The sequence below is a fragment of the Hyperoodon ampullatus genome (genome assembly GCF_949752795.1).
Source record: "Hyperoodon ampullatus genome assembly, chromosome: 11".
In the NCBI taxonomy this organism is placed as follows: domain Eukaryota; kingdom Metazoa; phylum Chordata; class Mammalia; order Artiodactyla; family Ziphiidae; genus Hyperoodon; species Hyperoodon ampullatus.
The window spans coordinates 18,375,547-18,398,206 of NC_136924.1; positions in this window are offsets into that span (position 1 = coordinate 18,375,547).

Consider the following 22,660-nt stretch of genomic DNA (forward strand, 5'->3'; position numbering starts at 1 on the left):
AACCCCCACTACCAGTGGGCATTTAGGTTGTCTCCAGCTTTCTGGTATTATGAACAATGATGCAGTAAACATCACAGAGTAAATCTCTGTGCTAATGTTGCTGTGTATCTGTGGGAATATATATGTTGAGTAAATTTCTAGCGATGAAATTTTAGGGTCAAAAGTTATAGACATTAACATTTTAATGGATATTTCAAAATCATATTCCAAAAAGGTTGCACCAATTAATATTTCAGGTTTAAATCAGTTACTGTCTTTTAAATTGTTAAGTATAAATTGACGGTTTTCCTTAAAAAGCTGTTAAATTTTAAACAGCATATTTAGTATTCAGACCAAATAAGCTTATTCATTTGCTAATTAAGTGACCTGGAAGTTAAGTCTCTGTTCCACAGAGGATGACTCTGGAGTGTTACGTGTCTGCCCCAGGCCTTTAGAACCAGCAAAAGGCCTGGCCCAGCAGCCTGAGAACCTCAGACCCCGCAGGACCAGAGACATCCAGAGCTATGAGATATGCATATGGCTTCATGCTTTGCCTGTGGCTCCAGTTAAAACAACTGACTGTCTTGAGAAATCCTAGGGCAGAATCTGAAAACCCATTTTTTTAAATGTGCAATAATACCAGCTTCCATTAGTTCTGATCAAAAGACATTGATTAAGCACAACTATGGAATAAAGTTCCTTCTTTAACAACTGCCTGTCATCCCCACTCTCTATCTCCTTATCCTAGTTCTCTCTCTACTCTGTCTCCCTTTCTGTGTTTGTTTCTTCGCATACCAACCACTTATCCTCTGCACCTACTCATGATACCAGAGGAGTGGCCAGTTCAAGGGACAGCGAAATTGATTTCCTGCAAGTGAAAGGTGGTCCTGGAGAGGGGATTAACTTTGCCTGTGGTTATTACCACAGTGATCAGACTCTGTATCTCGATTCTACCCCCCATGGGATATTTGATCTGCTTATGATGCCAAATGCTTAAAGCATTCCACCTATACAAAAACACTTCATTTCTTATTTTTAAGTTTTTAAATAGTTAACACTTATTACAGATGAAACAAAGATATAAATCAAGTTTCAAAAATGTTGTGACTCAAGTTGTTCTTAAATTTTTTCATAAATGATCATAGTAGCTCCCCCAAATACCTTTTAGATTACAGCCAACTCTTTGGGAATTACAGAATTTTGACAAGTATTTTATTTCACAAATTACCTGCTTTTTTGGAAAACAGCTCTTTCAAAACCCAGCTCTTTCACCACCCTCAAAACATCTTAAACAAGGACACAGTCACTTCAGAATAGGATTTGGCTGTCAGCAAAAAGGGGGAAACAACTAAACTAAACTAAATTTCCCATTTAATGTCTGAATCTCAGTGGCTTTGTAAGCTACTTCATTATCATACAGAGACTTAACGCCTTGAAGGAAATAAACCAAGAAGCACAGAAAGCCTGTCTAATCAAAACTCTTAATTTCAAACTCTCAGTTTCCCAGTGACACATTAGAAGCCAGCAGGAAGAGAGAGGAGGTGAAATGTGTTGTTTCATGTTGTCCCTAAATAGAATGTCCTTCCCAACTGGCAGGAAGCACCTGGGGGATTACTTGGTTTAGAAATCTGTAAATAAATTGTTTTTGAAATAAGAAGGGAAAAATAAATTGGTTTCTAAGTTCAGGTGCTCTTAACATTTTCACATACATGCATTTTTATAATCTGAATTCTCATGAGAATGAATTCAAGTTAAAAATGGTTTTAAATTTAGGGAAGAATGTAGATAACATCAAGATAGGGAATTGAGATAGGAAATTTTAGCTTAACTTTGAATCTCCTTTTCTTACTGACTAAAATTGACCTTCATTATTACAGTACTTTCATTTTTACAGCTCTTTACATATTCTGTAAGGAAGCTTAAAAGTGAAACAAAGATGTTTCTTGACTATTATAATCTCTACTGTCCAACTTTTCTAATTTTTAAAATCCATTAAGACTTTAGAAGATACTCTTTCCCAAATCCATCTTTTAATTAACAATTTACTAATGGAATTGACAAGATTTTTTCCATTTTTATTGTCTATGAGAAGAAATATTCTGGTTCCTTTTATTATTCTTATCTTATTTCTTTAGATGTAATTCTTTTTTTCTTTTATAGTTAATATGAAATTAATTCATTGAAGAGAATTCTGTTGTTCTGACTGACAATATGAATACATATTTACCCACATTGCTAGTAAGAATGTTGTATAAGAGAGTTAGTGGGAAGTATCAGCTCCCGAACACTGGAAATTAAGGGAGAAATTTGTACTTGTAGACCATTGATCTTTGTGTTTTAAATAAAAATTTTAAAAGAATTTCACCATTATATAACCAGTACCTTAAGAAAATTATACTACATTCTGTTAACATTGAATTAACAATGGACAATTAACAGAATTAGCAAATTGAATAATCCAACCAGAAACACAAAGTACCGATTCTTCTGGTCAGCAATACTTTAAAAGTAGGGATTTACTGAGAGTTCTTTTATTACCTCGACTTTATTTCTTTTGCAAAATATGTGATGGATATTTAACTTAGATTTATTCGTGTTCTTAAAATCCTGTAACACTTTTCGTTATAAGTGTTACTGATTTAAAAGCGTTTGTGAGGGGGTATGGTCCTGCTTTTGGAGTCTCACTCATTACTGAAAATAAAATATTCTTGACTTTTTTTTCTTTTTATAGTAGACATGTATTTGACTGATTCCAAGTTGATACTTCAGGAATACTTCACATATTTTAACTAATTTTCGTGATTTAGTTTTAAAAATGAGTTGCATTTTAGATTGTTCCTTCTTTTAGATACCTGATTTATGTATTTCTAGACATGTTGCAGACCCTGTCATTACAAATTCAGTTGAAAGACCAGTTCTTTTTACCATCCTTTGTTGTTCTGATTTCAGAATTTCAAGTGGGATTGTTGTCAACTTTAATGTACCTTTTGAGAATAAATGCAGTCTCCAATTTCTTGTGTGTGTGAACGCTCCTGGAGCTGGAATGCTTTTCTTCGGCCAACTGAAAGTGGAGCCTGGTCCGTCTCCTCTCACAGATTAAATCTAGTTTCAGTAGTTTTAAGTTTAGTTGGTTCATGACCAAAAGAAAAGAAATGCCCTCATTTTTCTTTTTAATTTTAAACAACCATAATCTATAGTCTTGCAGTAGTCTTTGGGAACTTTAAGTATACAGCTATTTTGGGCTTTATGTCTGGTTAATCTAATAGAGCCTACATATTCTCTTGGCATTGAATTTGTGATTATACCTTATTGTCGTCTATAGGGTTACACAAACACAGTAAGCCATTTTGGTTTATATTCTTTTCTTTTTCTGGTGGGGATATGGTTCTCCCAGCTATTTTCTAATAGGCAATTGTGGTAATTTTATTGAGTTTGCCTCACCCCTGTCCTTATCCCTACCTCCACTTACCCACAATTTAATACTTCTCAATAAGACCCTTCACATTTCGCCTAGCACAAAAACCTGATTATGTGGTTGGACACTTTCATGCGTAGGCCGGTCTTTGGGACCAATAGATGTATTTGGGTTTATTTCACAGGTAATAGGCTGTGTTTCTTGACTTTTAATTGCGCTCTTACTATGTGGCAAGTTTTATGCTGAGCACTTTACATGTGTTATTTGATTTAAACACCATGAGTGGCATATAATCACATGCAGATGAAGAAGAGGAAGATGAAGATGAGGCTCAAAGAGGTTGAAATAGAAGGCCATCCCTTTACCAAGTGGCAGAGCTGGGATGTGAAGCCAGGTTATCCGATTTTAACATCTGATCTATGATCTAATATCTGGGACCTCCAGCCTTGCTATGCAGCCTGAGTCAGTCCCTGGGAGTCACTGTTATATCAGAGGAAGGACTACCAAGGGATCTAGACCCATGCATTTGCTGACTTGATTGTTCAAAGAAAACTACAGGTGCTGCAGGCCTCCCTGCCCTGCCCCATACACCACCTACTACAAATCACCTTTGTTCTTAGGGGCCTCACTTGTCTCATCTGTTAACTAGAAACAATGTTATTTTGGGTAAACTACATACTTTTCTATTTGTAAAATTTTTGAAATAGTTATAAATTTATATTATATAAAAATTATAAAGGTAGTTGCAAAGATAGTACAGAGAGGGACAGAGAGGAACTGTGTACCCTTCATCGAGTTTCCCCCAGTGGTTACATCGTATATAACTGTAGCACAAGCCGAACCTGAAAGCTGACATTGGTATAAAGTGTATGCATAGTGCTATGCCATTTTATCACCAGCAGATTAGTGTAGCCACCCCCGAAATCAGGATGCAAACTTCTTAATCACTGTTAAGATCTCCCTCATGCTACCCATTTAGAGTCACCATCCTTCCATCCCTGACCCTTGGCAACTATTGATTTGTTCTCCATCTCTATAATTTTATTTCAAATAAATCTTTAAAAAAAAACAACACCCGTTTTCATTATGAAATACCTTGATCAGAAAAGTACAGAGAATACTGTAACAATACTTCATAACCACCACTCAGATAAACAGATTTCATACATGTTGTTGTATTGCCTTCAAAATTAAAAAAAAAAAAAATCACAGATTGAGTTTAAGGTCTCTTTGTCTTACTCTCTGAGCCTATTGACCACCTACCCTCCCCCGAGATAAACTCTACCCTGAAGGTATTGTGTATCCTTCCTGTCCATGTTTTTAATCTTTTACAACATAACTAGGAGCCTATAAATACCATGTAGCATAGTTTTGTATGTATTTAAATTTTACATAAAGAAGTCAACAAATATTTATCGAGTACCTACTATGTACTAGGTGCTGCTCCAGACCCTGGGAATATGGTGATAAATAAGGCAAAACCCTTGTCCTAAATATATAAATATATGAATAAATGAGATAATTGTACATATCTGTAACTGTGTGAAAATGATAAAATAGGATACTGTGGTTCGGATTATCAGAGGTGGGGGAGTGAGGGAGCTGGCAGGGCCCTGAGGAATGGCCTTGCTGAGGATATTGCTCTTCTAAGTTATCTTCGTTATTTTTTTTTGTTCTGATATTAACTTACGGATCAACTTATCAAGTGCCATGGGAAAAATTATGGATTTTAATTGTAATTACAATGAACTTATAGATTAATTTGGAGAGAATTGCCATCTTTGAGTCTTCCCATCCCATACATGAACATGGCATATCCTTTAATTTATTTAGATCTTTTACGTGCCTCAATCAAGCTTTATCCATAAAGGTCTTGTATTTCCTTTGTTACATTTGTTTATAAGTTCCCCAAGTTTTTTTTTTTTTTTTAAGTTCCCCAAGTTTTTGTTGCTGCTGTTAATGGAATCTTGTTTTTAAATTATACCTTCTATTAGTTTTCTGTTGGGGTATGGGATAACTTTTTTTTTTTTTTGAATGTTCATTTGTATCCAACAGGCTTTTTAATCCTAGTGGTTTGTCAAAGAGTCTTAGATTTTTTAATGTAGACAGTCATATTGTCTGCAGATTATTGTGTTAGTGTTTTTCAGTTAACCAATGTGTGGATAATCTTAAATCCCTTTCAAACCCTAGGATCTGTGATTCTATTCAATACTTTTGTATCTATGTGTGGGTAAAAAGTAAGCATGGGTACTCATTCTTGATGCATCATATAATATCTTGATACACTGTACAACAATCTTTTTTTATTCTTGCCTCCTATTCCCTTCTCTATTGACTTTACTGGGAAATTTTCACCAAAATTTTGATAACAAAAATAAAATAGTTATAATAAAAAAGTCTTTAAGAGATTAGACATCATTCTTCACTTGCTGGTGACTGTGACACCACTATAGGCTTAGATGTACATGGCACATATCATAGATTGCAAGATGTGGGTCAAGACGAAGTGAGAAAAAGAAAATTGTCAGTCCTCCGTATTTGTGGAACACACACACGTACACACATACATAACACACATACATACCATATGTGTGTGTGTATGAAGTCAGGTGAGCTACACAATATATTGGCATTTAGATCATATTTTCTATAGTTGGAAACATCAAATCCAGGAAATATGTACAGTTTCCAATTAAGGTTCAGAGGCATATGGCAGGTCTCTAAGAGACTTTGGGAGGTGTTGTTTCTGGAGGTGAGTCTCTACTCTTTGATGGGTCCCTTGGACCAGGAGTGGATCAAGTTTGGGTGGTTCTCAACTCCTAGGATTATGGTCAGGATGGTCCACAGGGTAGGTTGTAGCATAAGTCCCCTTCACTGCTCAGCTCCTGGGAAGTAAGGAGGCTATGTTCTGCCTCAGAACCCTGTGTTCTGTGATTCCCTAAGACATTGGACCTAGCACTACATGGGGTGCTAGGTGGTGGTGGTGAGATGAACACAGGAAGTACCATTTTGGCATTTTCCTAGGTAAAAAAGGAAAGACCATAGGCCCACTCCTCTTGGGAAGCCTTCTGAAGGGCTGGCCTATCGAACTTTGCTTGGGCTGCTTTTCTGGGTTGTCCAAACCTCCTTAGAGTGAGGTCCAGTCAGGATGTGGTCTGAGCTGAGAGGCAGTTGGAAGGCCATTTATTCCACCACTGAATCTACTTGGTCAGAGACCAAGTCATAGCTGTTCCCCGAAGCTATGAGAGTAAACACTGCCTCCTATTTTTAGTAGTTTGTTGCTTGCAAAAATAGCTCAAAATCCAGACCTTTGAGTCTAAGCCGCCTTCAGCTTAACAGGCTACCCTGTGATGACAACCGCCTCAGCAATGACCATGACAGTCACCACTACTAGTTACCCGGGGTTACTGTGTGCAGGTGTTGTGCTAAGTGCCCTACATGCATTATCTTGTTTCATCCTCACACGGGGTAGTCATTGTTATTATCCCTATTTTCCAAATGGGAAAACCAAGATTCAGTGAGATAAGGCCATCTGTCCCAAGTCGCACAGCCCTCCAGAAGCAGAGCCTAGTCCTGAACCCAAGTCAGTCCAGCTAGACGCCATAGGTCACATTTAAAAAAATTATTTATTCATTTATTTATTTTTGGCTGCGTTGGGTCTTCGTTGCCGCGCGCGGGCTTTTCTCTAGTTGCAGTGAGCAGGGGCTACTCTTCATTGCAGTGCGCAGGCTTCTCATTGCGGTGGCTTCACTTGTTGTGGAGCACGGGCTCTAGGCACGCAGGCTTCAGTAGTTGTGGCACGTGGGCTCAGTAGTTGTGGCACACAGGCTTAGTTGCTTCGCGGCATGTGGGATCTTCCCGGACCAGGGCTCGAACCCGTGTCCCCTGCATTGGCAGGTGGATTCTTAACCACTGCGCCACCAGGGAAGTCCCATAGTTCACATTTTTGTCTACTTGTTATTCCTGCCTTTCCATGTTCCATGATGGCATCTGTGGTGGTATGTTTATTACATGGGATCTGGTCCAGGTTCCTCAATGAACTTTAGTTGGTAATTCGATTCAGGTTAAAAAATCAAGAGATTTATGTCAATCTCTATGGGAGATATTAAATGTCATTTTTCGTATCGTTTTCTTATTTTTTAAAAGCGATTGGATTTACAAGTTACCTTTTTCTTCTCACCATGTTCTCTTTTTACGGAGAAACCCAAGATATTTTTCCAACACAGTGTTATTTGGGGTAATTGCTTGACAATTTGAAGGGAGTCCAGCAGTTGTGTAGAATGTAGTCTTAAAATGGCCAATAATACCATCAGAATACGAGCAAGCTCCAGGGGTGGAACCAGAAATGTGGCTGCGTGCTCCTTGTTGATCGCTTTAGCAGAAAAATCAAGCTCAGGATCTTGTGTTTACTGAGATGACCGGCGCACATTATCAGAGTAGCTGTACCTGGAAAATTTCTGACTTAAGTCTACTGATGTCATGTAAATGGCATTTGGGAAACAATAAGTGATGGTTTGGTTGCCAAATAAAAGTCCAGGGAACACCCACATGGAGACAATACACTTGTTTCTAATTTGACAGCTCTCAGAGGGCAAACATGGTGGTGCTGGCCATTTCCTGATGAGTCCTCATTGTGTAGATGAGTAGATAAAAGCTTCACTATTTATGCGGTGAGGTGAGGTGGCGGGTGGCAGCCTCACAGAATGCCTGTACTGGGAGTTGTCAGAGTCAAGGCTTTTTTGCTTGCAAGTAACAGAAATCTACTTCCAAGTAGCTTAAACAAAAATAAATGAAGGATAGTATTTATACATGTACATACATACATGAGATAACATAAATAGGACAGGGGCTTTACTCGAAGGATACAGGGTTATCTCATGGAATCCAAGGATGACCAGTGTTGGGGGCTTCGGTAGAGACCAGAATGCCTGCGCTCTAGGGTGGCTGTCCTCTCGGGCACCTCCTCTCTGGGATCCATGGGCCCTTGTCCCTGCTTCTCCATTCTTCCTCCTCTTTTCTCTTCTCATTGTCTGTGGACCAGCTCTATCTGCTTCTCTGTGCACGGCTGCCGCACAACTCACAACGTTACCCTTCCTTCCTTAGCTTATGAGACTAAAAGACCCTGACTCTGTACCTCAAGTCCAGATTCTGAGTCAGAGGATGGAACTGACCCAGCCCAGCTCAGATCAGCAAGCCCGGTTGTCAGCTCTGGCTTGCGGGGGACAGGTACAAGTGGGCAAGAAGGCTCAGTTTCCAAACACATTCTTTTCTTTCTACTCTTCTGAACACATATATTCTTTTTTTTTTTTTTTTTTTTTTTGCGGTACGCGGGCCTCTCACTGTCGTGGCCTCTCCCGTTGCGGAGCACAGGCTCCGGATGCGCAGGCTCAGCGGCCATGGCTCACGGGCCCAGCCACTCCGCGGCATGTGGGATCTTCCCGGACCGGGGCACGAACCTGCGTCCCCTGCATCGGCAGGCGGACTCTCAACCACTGTGCCACCAGGGAAGCCCGAACACATATATTCTTAAAAAAAAAAAAAGCTGAATTTTTGTCATTGTTACTCCTCTCATGGTGGGAGAAAATGTGAGAAGTAGTTGTTATCTTTGCATGAATAGGCCATGCATAAACACCGTATGAGGGGAGACACCTGTTTTATAAAATTGATACTCCAATAATCTGCATTTTTATTCCTCAGACCAAGAATGATTCATTTTATCCAAATCTAATATGTTATATTTGAAAGAGTTTCACTGATCACCTATCAAAATTAATTACAATACCTATAATAAAGAAGTAGTTTTGTCAGACATTATTTTATAGGTACAGTTATGTCTATCCAAACATACCTGAATTGTGTGCTTTAAGAAAAAAAACTGTGGTGGGTATTTTAGAAAGTTAGACTACATTTGTAAAGTCATCTATTCACATATCTGCTGGGTAAGTTCAGAATTTTTACATGTTGGGTTTAAAAGCAAAAAATATATTTGCTCACATATGTAGGGTAAAATATTTAGGAAACAACAAACCATGCCCTCCTACCTACTCCCATCCCCAGCCTGAGTGGTCTTGGTGATTTTGTAAGTCAGTACAGCTTCTGAGTAGTTCTTTTAAATTCCCTTACTTTTTATTTAAAAATTGTGCTTATAATGTATTTTAAATACAGATAAAGCATAGAGAAGCATATGACACCCCTCTCCCCACATTTAACAAGGATGATTGTTGTGGCACTGTTTGTTGTGGTATTGCTTTTCATAGTCTCCTAAATGAGCAACTTGCCAAGCGTTACACCCAGTGTATAACCAATATATGTAAGATTAAAAATTTTCCAAAGCTATACTATATATTTCTTGGGATACATATACTTGTTAAGACATAAATACACAATGGGGAGGTACTCAGCCACTTCCGAAGGGTTGTTACCTGTCAGAAATTTGATGGGTGACATCAGAGGCTTCAACCACATCTGGATGCTTTATTTAAAAAAATCATCTGAAGCAAATATGGAAAATGTTAACAATTGTTGATTCTTGGAGGTTTTCAGTATAAAGCATATGGTGAGACAATTTGACTTTTCAAGTGGAAGCTTAGAAATGTTTTTCCTTCCACTCAGCCATGTTTGTAATTAATAAAAAGGAACCACATGAAAAAATCATGGGTGGATGTCTATTGTAAGAATGTCACTTGAGTCAGAGAATGGAGTAAAGGGGGGAAAAGGAAATGTCCTTCAAATTGTGTAGCTCTTCATTTTATTCTATTCGATGCTCTTCTGAGGGGTAGTAGAGGTAGAATTCATAACTATCACCATCATCTTCCTAGCTGGCATTTACTGCATGCTTTATAATGTGTCCGTCACTTGCCAAACACTTTACATGGGATATTAGTTAGGATACAGGTTCATTTGCCATAACAGAGACCCAAAATAACAGTGTCTTAAATAAGACAGAATTTTATTTGTCACTCACAGAACAGTCTGGACATATGAGTCCACAGGCTGATACGATGGCTCCATGAGCGCCAAGGATCTGAGCTCCTCCTGTCTTGTTGCTCTGCCATTGCTAGGGTGTTGCCCTTATACTCATAGTCCAGGATGGCACTTGGCTCTCCATTACTAGTTGTTGCTCATATTTCCTTGACCAGAAGTGAGTCAGATGAGCACATCTGGCTGTAAAGGAAGCTGGGAAATGTAGTTTTTATTCTGTACAGCCATGTATGGCAGCTACAAAAACTGGGGTTTCTATTCCTATAGAGTAAGAAGAGATGGGTATGGGAGGCCATAAGAAGTCTGTGCCACAAGCAGAGAGTTTCTTTTCTTTTTTTTTTAATTTTAATTTTATTGGAGTATAGTTGATTTACAATGTTGTGTTAGTTTCAGGTGCACAGCAAAGTGATTCAGATATATATATATATATATTCATTCTTTTTTTAGATTCTTTTCTCATATAGGTTATCACAGAATATTGAGTGGTGTTCCCTGTGCTATACAGTATGTCCTTGTTGGTTGTCTATCTTATATATAGTAGTGTGTGTATGTTCATCCCAAGCTCCTGATTTATCCCTCCCCCCACATTTCCCCTTTGGTAACCGTAAGTTTGTGTTCAAAATCTGTATCCAGCCATTGGCTTTTATTGTCCCATAGCTCTTGGATGCTCTGTTCTGTTTTTGTTTAATTTGTTGTGTTTTCCACTCTTTTTTGCCTTTGTGTTTCAGTTTGTTTAACTTCCATTGACCTGTCTTCAAGTTCACCAATTCTTTTTTCTTATTTTAAAATTTTTTATTGAAGTATAGTTGAATTACAATGTTATGTTAATTACTGCTGTACAGTGAAGGGACTCAGTTGTACATATATATACATTCTTTTTCATATTCTTTTCCATTATGGTTTATTACAGGATATTGAATATAGTTCCCTATGCTATACAGTAGGACCTTGTTGTTTATCGATTCTGTATATACCAGTTTGCATCCGCTAGTCCCAAACTCCCAATCCAACCCTCTCCCACCCACCTCCCCCTTGGCAACCACCAGTCTATTCTCTATGTCCCTGATTCTGTTTCATAGATAGGTTCATTTGTGCCATATTTTAGATTCCACATATAAGTGATATCATATGGTATTTGCCTTTCTCTTTCTGACTTACTTCGCTGAGTATGATAATCTCTAGTTGCATCCATGTTGCTGCAAATGGCATTATTTTGTTCTTTTTTATGACTGAGTAGTATTCCATTGTATGTATGTACTGCATCTTCTTTATCCATTCATCTGTCGATGGACATTTAGGTTGTTTCCATGTCTTGGCTGTCGTGAATAGTGCTGCTATTTACATAGGGGTGCGTGTATCTTTTTGAATTACAGTTTTGTCTGGATATATGCCCAGGAGTAGGATTGCTGGATCATATGGTAATTCTATTTTTAGTTTTCTGAGGAACCTCCATACTGTTTTCCATAGTGGCTGCACCAACTTACATTCCCACTAAACATGTAGGAGGGTTCCCTTTTCTCCACACCATCTCCAGCGTTTGTTATTTGTAGACTTTTTAACGATGGCCATTCTGACCAATGTGAGGTGGTACCTCATTGAAGTTTGATTTGCATTTCTCTAATAATTAGTGATGTTGAGCATCTTTTCATGTGCCTGTTGGCCATCTGTCTATCTTCTTTGGAGAAATGTCTCTTTAGGTCTTCTGCCCATTTTTGGATTGGGTTGTTTGGTTTTTGGTTGTCAAGTTGTATGAGCTGTTTGTACATTTTGGAAATTAAGCCCTTTTCAGTTGCATTGTTTGCAAATACTTTCTCCCATTCTGTAAGTTGTCTTTTCGTTTTTGTTTACGGTTTCCTTTGCTGTGCAAAAGCTTGTAAGTTTGATTAGGTCCCATTTTTTTAATTTTCGTTTTTATTTCTATTGCCTTGGGAGACTGACCTAAGAAAACAGTGGTACAATTTCTGTCAGGGAATGTTTTGCCTATGTTCTCTTCTAGGAGTTTTATGGTGTCATGTCTTGTGTTTAAGTCTTTAAGCCATTTTGAGTTTATTTTTGTGTAGGGTGAGAGGGTGTGTTCTAACTTCATTGATTTACATGCGACTGTCCAACTTTCCAGCACCACTTGCTGAAGAGACTGCCTTTTTCCCATTGTATATTCTTGCCTCCTTTGTCAAAGATTAATTGACCGTAGGTGTGTGGGTTTATTTCTGGGCTCTCTATTCTGTTCCATTGATCCATATATCTGTTTTTTGTGCTGATACCACACTGTTTTGATTACTGTAGCTTTGTAGCATTGTCTGAAGTCTGCCTCCTGCTTTGTTCGTTTTCCTCAGGATTGCTTTGGAAAAATTCTGGGTCTTTTATGTTTCCATATGAATTTTAGGATTATTTGTTTCAGTTCTGTGAAAAATGTCATGGGTAATTTGATAGGGATTGCATTAAATCTGTAGATTGCTTTAGTAGTTTGGCCATTTTAACAATATTAATTCTTCCAGTCCAAGAGGATGGGATATCTTTCCATTTCTTTGAATCATCTTCAATTTCCTTTATTAATGTTTTATAGTTCTCAACATATAAATCTTTCAGCTCCTTGGTGAGGTTTATTCCTAAGTATTTTATTTTTTGTGCTGCAATTTTAAAAGGTATTGGGTTTTTTTTTACATTCCCTTTCTGATATTTCATTGTTGGTGGAAAGAAATGCAACTGATTTCTGTGTATTAATCTTATATCCTGCTACCATGCTGAATTCGTTTATCAGTTCTAGTAGTTTTTGTGTGGTGTTTTTAGGGTTTTCTATATATAGTATCATATCATCTGCATATAATGACAATTTTACCTCTTCCTTTCCAATTTGGATACCTTTTATTTCTTTTTCTTGTCTGATTGCTATGGCTTGGACTTCCAATGCTATGTTGAAGAGAAGTGGTGAGAGTGGGCATCCTTGTTTTGGTTCAGATTTTAGCAGGAAGGCTTTCAACTTTTCACCATTGAGTATTATATTGGCTATGGGTTTGTGATAAATAGCTTTTATTATTTTGAGATATGTTCCCTCTGTACCCACTTTGGTAAGAGTTTTTATCATGAATGGATGTTGAAATTTGTCAAATGCTTTTTCTGTATCTATTGAAATGATCATTTGGTTTTTGTCCTTTCTTTTGTTTATGTGGTGTACCACATTGATTGATTTGTGTATGTTGAACCATCCTTGTGAACTTGGGATGAATCCCACTTGGTCGTGGTATATGATCCTTTTTATGTGTTGCTGGATTCGGTTTGCCAATATTTTGTTGAGAGGAGAGTTTCTATTTAACCTCACAACAAAACTAAGGGTCAAGCCTGAATTGATCTGTTGAACACAAGAGAAAAAGAGAGATTAAGTTACTTGCTGAAGGTCACACAGCTAGTACTTTGTGGAGCTGGATGAGGCTTTATTTTGATTACTTTTTGCATTTGCATCCAGTTTTCTGAGATGTTCTAACACTGGGATCTGGGCTGGGAGTGCTCAGCCTTCTTAGGACTGCTACACCTCATCAGTACATACTTGATTTCATCACACCTTTTAAAACAATCACCTGGGAAGGAGCTGTGTGCCCTGTCCTTTAGAGTTGAAAGCAAACACACATTTAATTGTGTTCAAGGAATTCTGTGACATTTCTTGAGCAATGGATAGTACATTTGGATGTTGTCCAATCAGAACTGGGAACCTAGACCAGGGATATATCATTCTTTAGTTCAGATTGTACCTGGCTTCTGGTTAGTGTAGAAAGTGTGCCTCCAAAATCTTCTTAGTAAGAAGGAAATGCTTTAATTAAATATGTGTTCTAACATCTTGTACTGAGTCCAATATTAAGGCCATGGACTATCTCCTGAGCTTTAAATAAAAAGTGGCAAATTTTCTAGAAATGATTTTAAGGAGAAAAAAGTAGCATCGAAACCAGATGTTGCTTTTTGACACCATCCAACCACCAGCATCTTCCATGCAACAAAACTTGGCAGAAGAGTGACCCTTTTCTCCCACTAGATCACAATTTTCAAGAGATGCCATGTGCTGAAAACAAAATTTCAAAAGGGAAGCCTGTTTTCCTGAAGGTCTACATCTGACATTATTCAAGTTCATGCTAGATCAAAATGATACACCCTAGGAAAAGGCACACAATTATACCTGTTATATATTCCTGCCTTTGGAAATGCTAGAAGTTGAAGTCTTTAGATGATGAACTCAGAACCAAGGTCAGGATTAGGGTAAGGCAAGTGAGGCACTCACTTCTTGCAGCAAAATTCATAGGGGTACTGAAAAACTTATTAATCAAGTAAAATAGTATTTTAATGCAAAAATTAAAAAGAAAAATAAATATGAAATAAATTCATGGTGAAAAAATAACAAAATTTTAAGTGAAGACTGGCTGTTGTTGCTTGTGTTACTAGCCTGTATTGTTCTGTGATGGGAACAGCCATGTCGAGTCAGCCCCTAGGTTCCTGGCTCCAGGGTCCTCAGATTGCCCACCAGGAAGGTTTATAAGGTTTGACAACGTGTGCAAAACGATTGGGCAATGCAAGGCTTTAGGTACTGTCATGACTTTTGATCACAGAGCTTTTATTAATTTTTCTCACTTTGTTCAAAATATTTTGGAGGATATTTTGATGAGTGTATATAGGAGTGCATATTTCTCCATTGTCTCAGGCTCCAGTATGGCTCCAGAGGACACTGCTTAGGACCTCTCGGAAGCCTGCTCTTCATTCTAGATGATGTTTTGCTGAAGGAGTTCCAAGCTGTTGGGAGTTCTAACAGTGTTGGTTCCTTCTCTGAGAACATTTGACTAAACACGTGCCACAAATGCCCTTAGCCCTTCAATCACCATGCCACAAATGCCCTTAGCCTTTTTCATTTACACCAGACCAAGTCTTTGCTTAGTTTGTCTAGAGGTGCATTAAAACCATCTAAACTAGGCTGGAAGTCCCTTGATACCCATCTCCGCAACCCTTCCCTTCACATATTAGGTCCCTCTTTTTTCTCTCCCTTTTCAATGCTTATTATAATTTTACCTGTGTGTGTTTATTTCACACCTGTCTCCCCTGCTAGACTGAGGCATTATGAGGGCAGGGAGCATGTCTGGCTGACATCACTGTGCCCTCAGGACCTAGCAGAGACTCTGCATAATGTAGGGAGTGCATACAGACTTTTTAATAGCACAATGAATTTGTAACTGACATGGTCCAATTCTAAGTGAAACTTTAGAGGCTTAATAAATATTTTCGGTATTGATGCTACAAGATTTTTTTTTTAATCAAGAATGCCTTCAGGGCTTCCCTGGTGGCGCAGTGGTTGAGAGTCCGCCTGCCGATGCAGGGGACACGGGTTCGTGCCCCGGTCTGGGAAGATCCCACATGCCGCAGAGCGGCTAGGCCCGTGAGCCATGGCCACTGAGCCTGTGCTCCGGAGCCTGTGCTCCGCAAGGGGAGAGGCCACAACAGTGAGAGGCCCACCTACCGCAAAAAAAAAAAAAATAAAATAAAATAAAAAGAATGCCTTCAAATGTCAATGAATTAATTCTCTTTCTTTTTCTCTTTTCTGAGTTAGATCTTGATTAAGCAATATTTCTCCTACCTGACAACCACTGTTATACTTTAAGTGACGCTTTGCAGTATCTGAAAAGGTAACAATGCAAAGGCAGTTTGGCTTAGTGGGAGGAGCGTTGGATTGGAAGTTGGGAGGCCTGGGTATGACTCTAACAGAGAATGAGATGCTTTTGATAGGGTGGGCTGGGTTTCCCCCTACAGTCAAGTAGGCCTCATTCTCATTCTCTTAGAGGTTGCTGGCCATTAGCAAGTCCCTGAAGCCCAAAGACCCTTTGTTTTCTTTAGGTCTGCCTTGCCCACAAGCTAATTCTGACCACAAGTCTTCTTCACACCAGAGCCCATCCATGACCCCATTTTGCAGCCAGTGAAGCTTCCATATCCAAGTTCATTGTCTTCTCTGAGTGTCTTCTCTTTGGAGCTTCTGGATAGTGTCAGGGGAACCTGGGAGCCATATCCTTGAGGAGGCCAGTGAGTCAAAATGTTTGGCCAACTGAACTTATGCTTTTGCGCCAGATCAGGCAGGGAGTCCCTGTTTTCTAGGGCTGTCTTATCAGGCCAGGAGAGGCAGGATGGTGAGGGGGAAAGAGCCCTGGCTTTGGAGTCAGACAGACTGGGCTCTAGTCCCAGGATGACACTCACTACCCAGGTAGTCTCAGTTTGACACTGAGAAAGTAGAAAGAGAATAATATAAATACTCTACCAGCCAGAACTCTTGGTTGCACATGACAGACACCTAACTCAAAGTAACTTAAATGGGTATAAATAACTTAAACAGCATAAATGGGAATTAACCAGAGGGGCTTGTCTGGTTTATCTCCTGTAAGCCCAGCAAGGGTGGGATATAGCTGGAGTTTGGTGACAGTTGGAACCAGGATCTGCAATATTGTTAGGGCACCTCTTTCTGTCTCTGTTTTCTGCTTGTTTCTATGTGCAAAGATTCCTAAGGAGGGCTGCTTCTAGTGGAGGGAAACATGGCCTCGTATTTCACAGCTTCTGCACTAGAGAGAGATTGCTTCTCTTCAAATGACTCCATTTGAAAAATCCTGAGAAGGATCTGATTGGCTTGACTTGGGTCCCATGCTGACCCATGGACCAATCAACTTTGGCAAGGGTGGGGTGGGTTACTGCTTCTACCTGCAGTAGAAGCACATGTTGGAGTTGGTGGAGGGGCATATTCCTCAAAAGAAGGGAGGTTGCTTTTTTCAGAATATGGAGAAGTGCCAGGAAGGTAAACAACAGAGGTCCACCCACATATTTACCTTTTAGGCTTGTTTGTGAGGATTAGAAATAATATATGCAAAGCACTCTTGGTGCTGATGATGGGAAAAGGTAGTATCTTTCCATCTCTGGATACCCAGGCTCTACTTATGGTACCAAAATACCTCATAGATAGAAGCACACTCTTTTCTTTGTTATTCTCTTGACCTTGGGACAGTCATCATAATAGACTCCTGTGAAGCCCCTTGGTCACAGTTGAAGAAAATAAGACCTAAGAAGAATATGTGATTTGCTCAAGTATGTGAAGCTGGTTAGTGGAACGGTGAGGCCTAGACCCAGCCTTTAAGGCTCCCAATCTCCTGTTATATATCATGTGGTGATTAAGTGCTGGTTTTTAAGCTGGGCTGCCTGGTTTAAAGCTCAGCCCCTTTTACTGTGTGACCTCAGGCAAGTTCCTAACCTCTCTGATTCTCAGAGAGTCCCTTTGCAGGGCTGTTTTGAGGATTAAATGAATTAACGTGGGTATATTAGCTATTGTGATGTTCCCATCCTCAGATGTTTGCAGTTAAGCTTCCTGCCCTAGGGCTTCTCCAGGTGTGTCTGGGGACATGCCAGGCACTGCAATGGGGCCACAGTTTAGTTTCATTGGGCACTAGGATTGGAGTGGGAGCAGCCATTCAAATCACTTAGGACTCTGAGTGACAAATGAAGTCATCGCCAACTCTCTCTGTCCCAGAAGTAGCATATTAAGCAGTTTTAAAAATAAATATGTTCCCAACATAAAAGTTCTTAATGAACTATTGATGCTGCCAGGCCGCTTCACTGATCTCACAGGGGATGTTCAGCAAACAGCCTAACCTCCCTGTGTCCTTTCCTCCTCTGAAAGAGAGCCACAGCCACGCCTGTGATTTCACGAAGAGCATAGGCTTTGGAGTCAGATAGGCCTGGGTTTGAATCCTGCCTCTGGCACTCATTAGCTGTGTGACTTATACAAGGTGCTGGCCCTTCTTTCATGTCTGAATTGAGAACAATATCAATATGCACCTTATTGGGAGGAGTCTCCGAAGGGCAGGCATAGTGTTTAGTACAGAGGGTGCTCTTTAGATGGTGGCTATTGTTAGCGTTAAGTATCACCTGCTGGGTATGTGTTTGAGAACATGCAAAATCATTGAGCCAATCTGGAGCCTCATTTTTATAAAATAAAGACATTTGCATGTATAGTTTCTCATAATCACGCTGCTTCTTTTAATAATGCAGAAGGCTCAACTAGACAGAGCCTTGGGTAAGAGTTTTTTACATGATTTTAAAAACGACAACAACAGTAAGAAAATATACTCACACACACAAGAGAAGTGTCTTCTTTGGTTCTGTGAAAGGCTGCAGGGTTAATTTTGACAACAGAAACAAATAGGAACCTTTCCAGATCAGCAAATCATATTCACCCTTGGCTTCAGAGGAGGATAACGACTCCCACATTTATCTACCAGCATCATACTGAGCGCTTCTATCAACCTCAAAGCTGGAGGCGGGCTGGCTCTGGGAAAGGGATATTTTCTTAAAAATAGAATTTGCAAGATTCTTTCAACTTCCCTTTGTATCCTCCACATCCCTCATCCCCCAATCCTGCCTGGGGTCCCAGTGTGTTGGGACCATTTGTTGAAGGCTCAAGTCCTACAGTTTCAAGTAATCCCTGTTTGCAAAATCCTCTTGAACATTTTAGGAATTTCCTTTGTACTCTAGAGAAAAATACTCTCCCAGTAGTGGAAAGTGCTTTCTAATGTAATAAATAATATCTTGATGAGATGTGCTTGTATTGGCCAGGAAAGACTAGGTCAAGTGTGGTAACAAACCAACCCCTGCTGGGCTTCCCTGGTGGCGCAGTGGTTGAGAGTCCGCCTGCCGATGCAGGGGACGCGGGTTCGTGCCCTGGTCCGGGAAGATCCCACATGCCACGGAGCGGCTGGGCCCATGTGCCATGGCCGCTGAGCGTGTGCGTCCGGAGCCTGTGCTCCGCAACGGGAGAGGCCACAACAGTGAGAGGCCCACGTACTGCAAAAAAAAAAACCCCCAAAAAACAAAACCCTGCTATCTCAGTGGCGTCACATATGAAGTTTATTTCTCACCCACCCAAATCTACTGCACGTCTGTTGAATCTCCGGGGTAGCTTCTTTCCAAGTGGGAGCTCAGGGACCCAGTCAGCTTGCATCTGGTGACTCTACCATGGAGCTCCCAGGCCGCTGCAACAGAGGAAGAGACATTCCCTCTCAAATGCTGGCCATCACTTCTCTTCATAGCTCATTGGCCAGAATCAGGTCTCACAGACACACCTAATTATACAGAGGCCTGGAGGTGTAGTTTTCCAATGTACCCAGGAAAGAGAGAGAACTAAAAATGAACAGCAGAAGACTCTGCTGCCATACTTTTCCAGTGCAGAGATCCTGGTTCCTGCATCAGGGCTCCCTGTGAGAAAAATTTGAAGGAGGCTTGAAAGTCTGAGCAGAAGGAAACAAAGAGAACCAGTAGTGAAATGGGAAAGTATTTTCTAAAGAATGCTGACTACCTTCCTGTCAGCAGTTCATGGTTCTTTAAAATAGCAGGAGAATTCAGAGAACCCAAAAAGCTTGAGAATGGAGACCAGTGCAGCATCGTGCCGAAATGCAGTACGACCCCCAGTACAGTCACTCGTTCACCTCCTTCTCATCTTTTCCCTCCATCCTAGTACCACGCACACCACCGGGTATCACCTTCACAATTCTCTGTTATTATTATCAACTTAAATTTTTCCTTTCAATAACTCGCTTTTCCCTTAAGTAAAAGGAACTTTATGTCTCTGCCTCAGTGGAAGTCCAATACTATTTACCATACATAGATGGTATCCAATAGGAACAAATACAATGTCAGCCAAACAGAGGGCTCTGAACCTGTAGTTTGCTCTCTAGTTAGAGAGAAACTAGCAAATATTGGAAAGATGAAAAAGACAAGTCAGCTCTAAACCTGAACTTCCTTCGTGGAATGGGATTGAAAGAGAATTATAAAGGAAGAGGCAAATAGCTCAGTAGTGGACTCCGTGTCAAGATGTCTGGGTTCTAATTCCAGGGCCACATCACCTACTAACTGTATGACCTTGGTGCCTCAGTTTTCTCATCTGTAGAACTGAGGAGAGAACTCTTATAACAGTGCCTGGCACATACATAGTAAGAGTTATATGAGCATCAGCAATTTTTAGCATTATTTCTCACAACGTGATGTCTTATTTAATACTGCCCTGTCTACCTTCTACAATCATGTCCCCTAACACATTAAATCATCTCTCCTTCCCTGGTAAGTTGCATTCCACTCTTGAGAAAACATGGGTTTAATGGAACCAACACAGGCTCTAGAAAGTGACATCCTTGAACCCCAAGCCCTTGGGCTTACTGGTGATCCTATAGGCAGGTTACTAACATCTTTAAATCTCAGTTTTCTTTTCTTTTCTTCCTTACTTCTTTCTTTTGACTACGGTGGTTTTTATTATTTATTTATTTAAAATTTTTAATTTTTTTTTTGACTACGTCGGGTCTTAGTTGTGGCACACAGGATCCTTCGTTGCGGCGTGCGCAGGCTCTTCGTTGGGGCACGCAGGCTTAGTTGCCCTGCTGCATGTGGGATCTTAGTTCCCCGACCAGGGATCGAATCCGCATCCTCTGCACTGGAAGGTGGATTCTTAACCACTGGACCACAAAGGAAGTCCCTAAATCTCACTTTTCTAGGTGAGGATTAAAATACCTACCTCCCTGAGGATGCTGTATGATCACAGAGGTAAAACAAAGGGCATCCGTCCAAACTTTTGACCTGTAAAGGATGCTGAATACATATTGGCTTACCTTAAAGCAGTAATTCATAGCCGTCCCTGAGGGATTTGTGGAAATCTTCACTGAAATCTTCAAGTGTGTTGTCCACTATATTATATTAATTTAAAAATATGCATACATATGTTAAGGCAGTGGTTTTCAGACTTTAGTACACATGAGAATCACGTGGAGTTAGAGTAACCAATCCATCTCAGATCACCCTGGACTCTGCAGTTTTCACACTGGAAGTTCCTCTTCGAGGGACGCTCCTCTGCCTGGGGCAAACTTGGACGCTTGGTCACTCTGCCTGGAGAATTGCTCAAACCCAGTTTTGTGGGCTCCCACCTCCAGAGATTCTGAGTCAGCAGTACTGGTGTGGGATGGAGCCTGATAATTTGCATTTCTAACAAAGCTGCAAGGTGCTGCTGTGAGTCTGAGGACTATTCTTTTAGTAGCACTAAGAGAACTTTCTCATATTAATACCCATGCTTGGTATTCCATTTCTAAATGTTGAGAATTGCTCAACTTTCAAAACTTCACAGGGGTTCTCACAGCCCACTTTATAGACAAGAAAACTGAGGCTTAGCAGGGGTTTGGTAATTTGGTTGAAGTCACATAACTAGGAAGTGACTCAAACCCCGGTCTGACACCAAAACAGGTTTTCTCAATCCTGTCTTCTTAAATCACAGATTTCCAGGCTCCCACTGCCTTAGTTCGGGATGAATTCTCTCCAGGGAGGCTCTCTAATCTCCCCGCCCCCCACCCCCACCCCACCAAGACGTGCACTTCTGGCCGATATTACCATAGGTCTGCAGTAGACACAGCAAAGACTCAAGTGGGGACTTCTGCTATGCAAATTTTGCTTACATATACATAGCTTTTCCAATGAAAAAAACAGAAATTGTCACAATGTGATTTTTGTGTTGCAGATTGCCTTATTTCAACAGATTTTGCACCCATCAGATATAGAAATCAGCTACATAATTGTTTACCAAAAAATATTTTTTAAAATCCTCTTTCATTACAATGTATTATTAGTTGCCTTGAGAGTCATTTTATTCTATGTTTCAGCACAGTCTACTTGATTTCTGCAGTTCCCAAAATGCAGCATTGCTAAATGAATGTAGGAGTAAATCAAATCTAAAACTGTATTGAATTTTTTAATAATGATCAATGCTATTATGTGTAAGTTTAGTAAACCTTGCTCTGGTCTTCAGTTTATATTGATTGCTTTCCTTTTTCATATTCCACAAAGGAGTCCTAGTTCAGCTTGTGTCTCTGTTTTCCTTATGACTCCTCTCTGTGCTCAGAGAACTGGCTAGTTTGATCTCAGCCCCCATCAATTGGTTGTGCTTTTGACTCTGTGACCATCGGGCCTGTCACTTCTGGCTTCACATGTTTCCAGGGAATATTGTTCTTTGATCTCAAGAGATGCTAGAAGGACCTGGGAACAATACCTACCTCATGGGGTTGTTGTGAAGTGAACTAGAGGATGTATCAAAAGTGCCCAACAGGGCCTCCCTGGTGGCGCAGTGGTTGAGAGTCCGCCTGCCGATGCAGGGGATACGGGTTCGTGCCCCGGTCTGGGAGGATCCCATATGCCGCGGAGCGGCTGGGCCCGTGAGCCATGGCTGCTGAGCCTGCGCATCCGGAGCCTGTG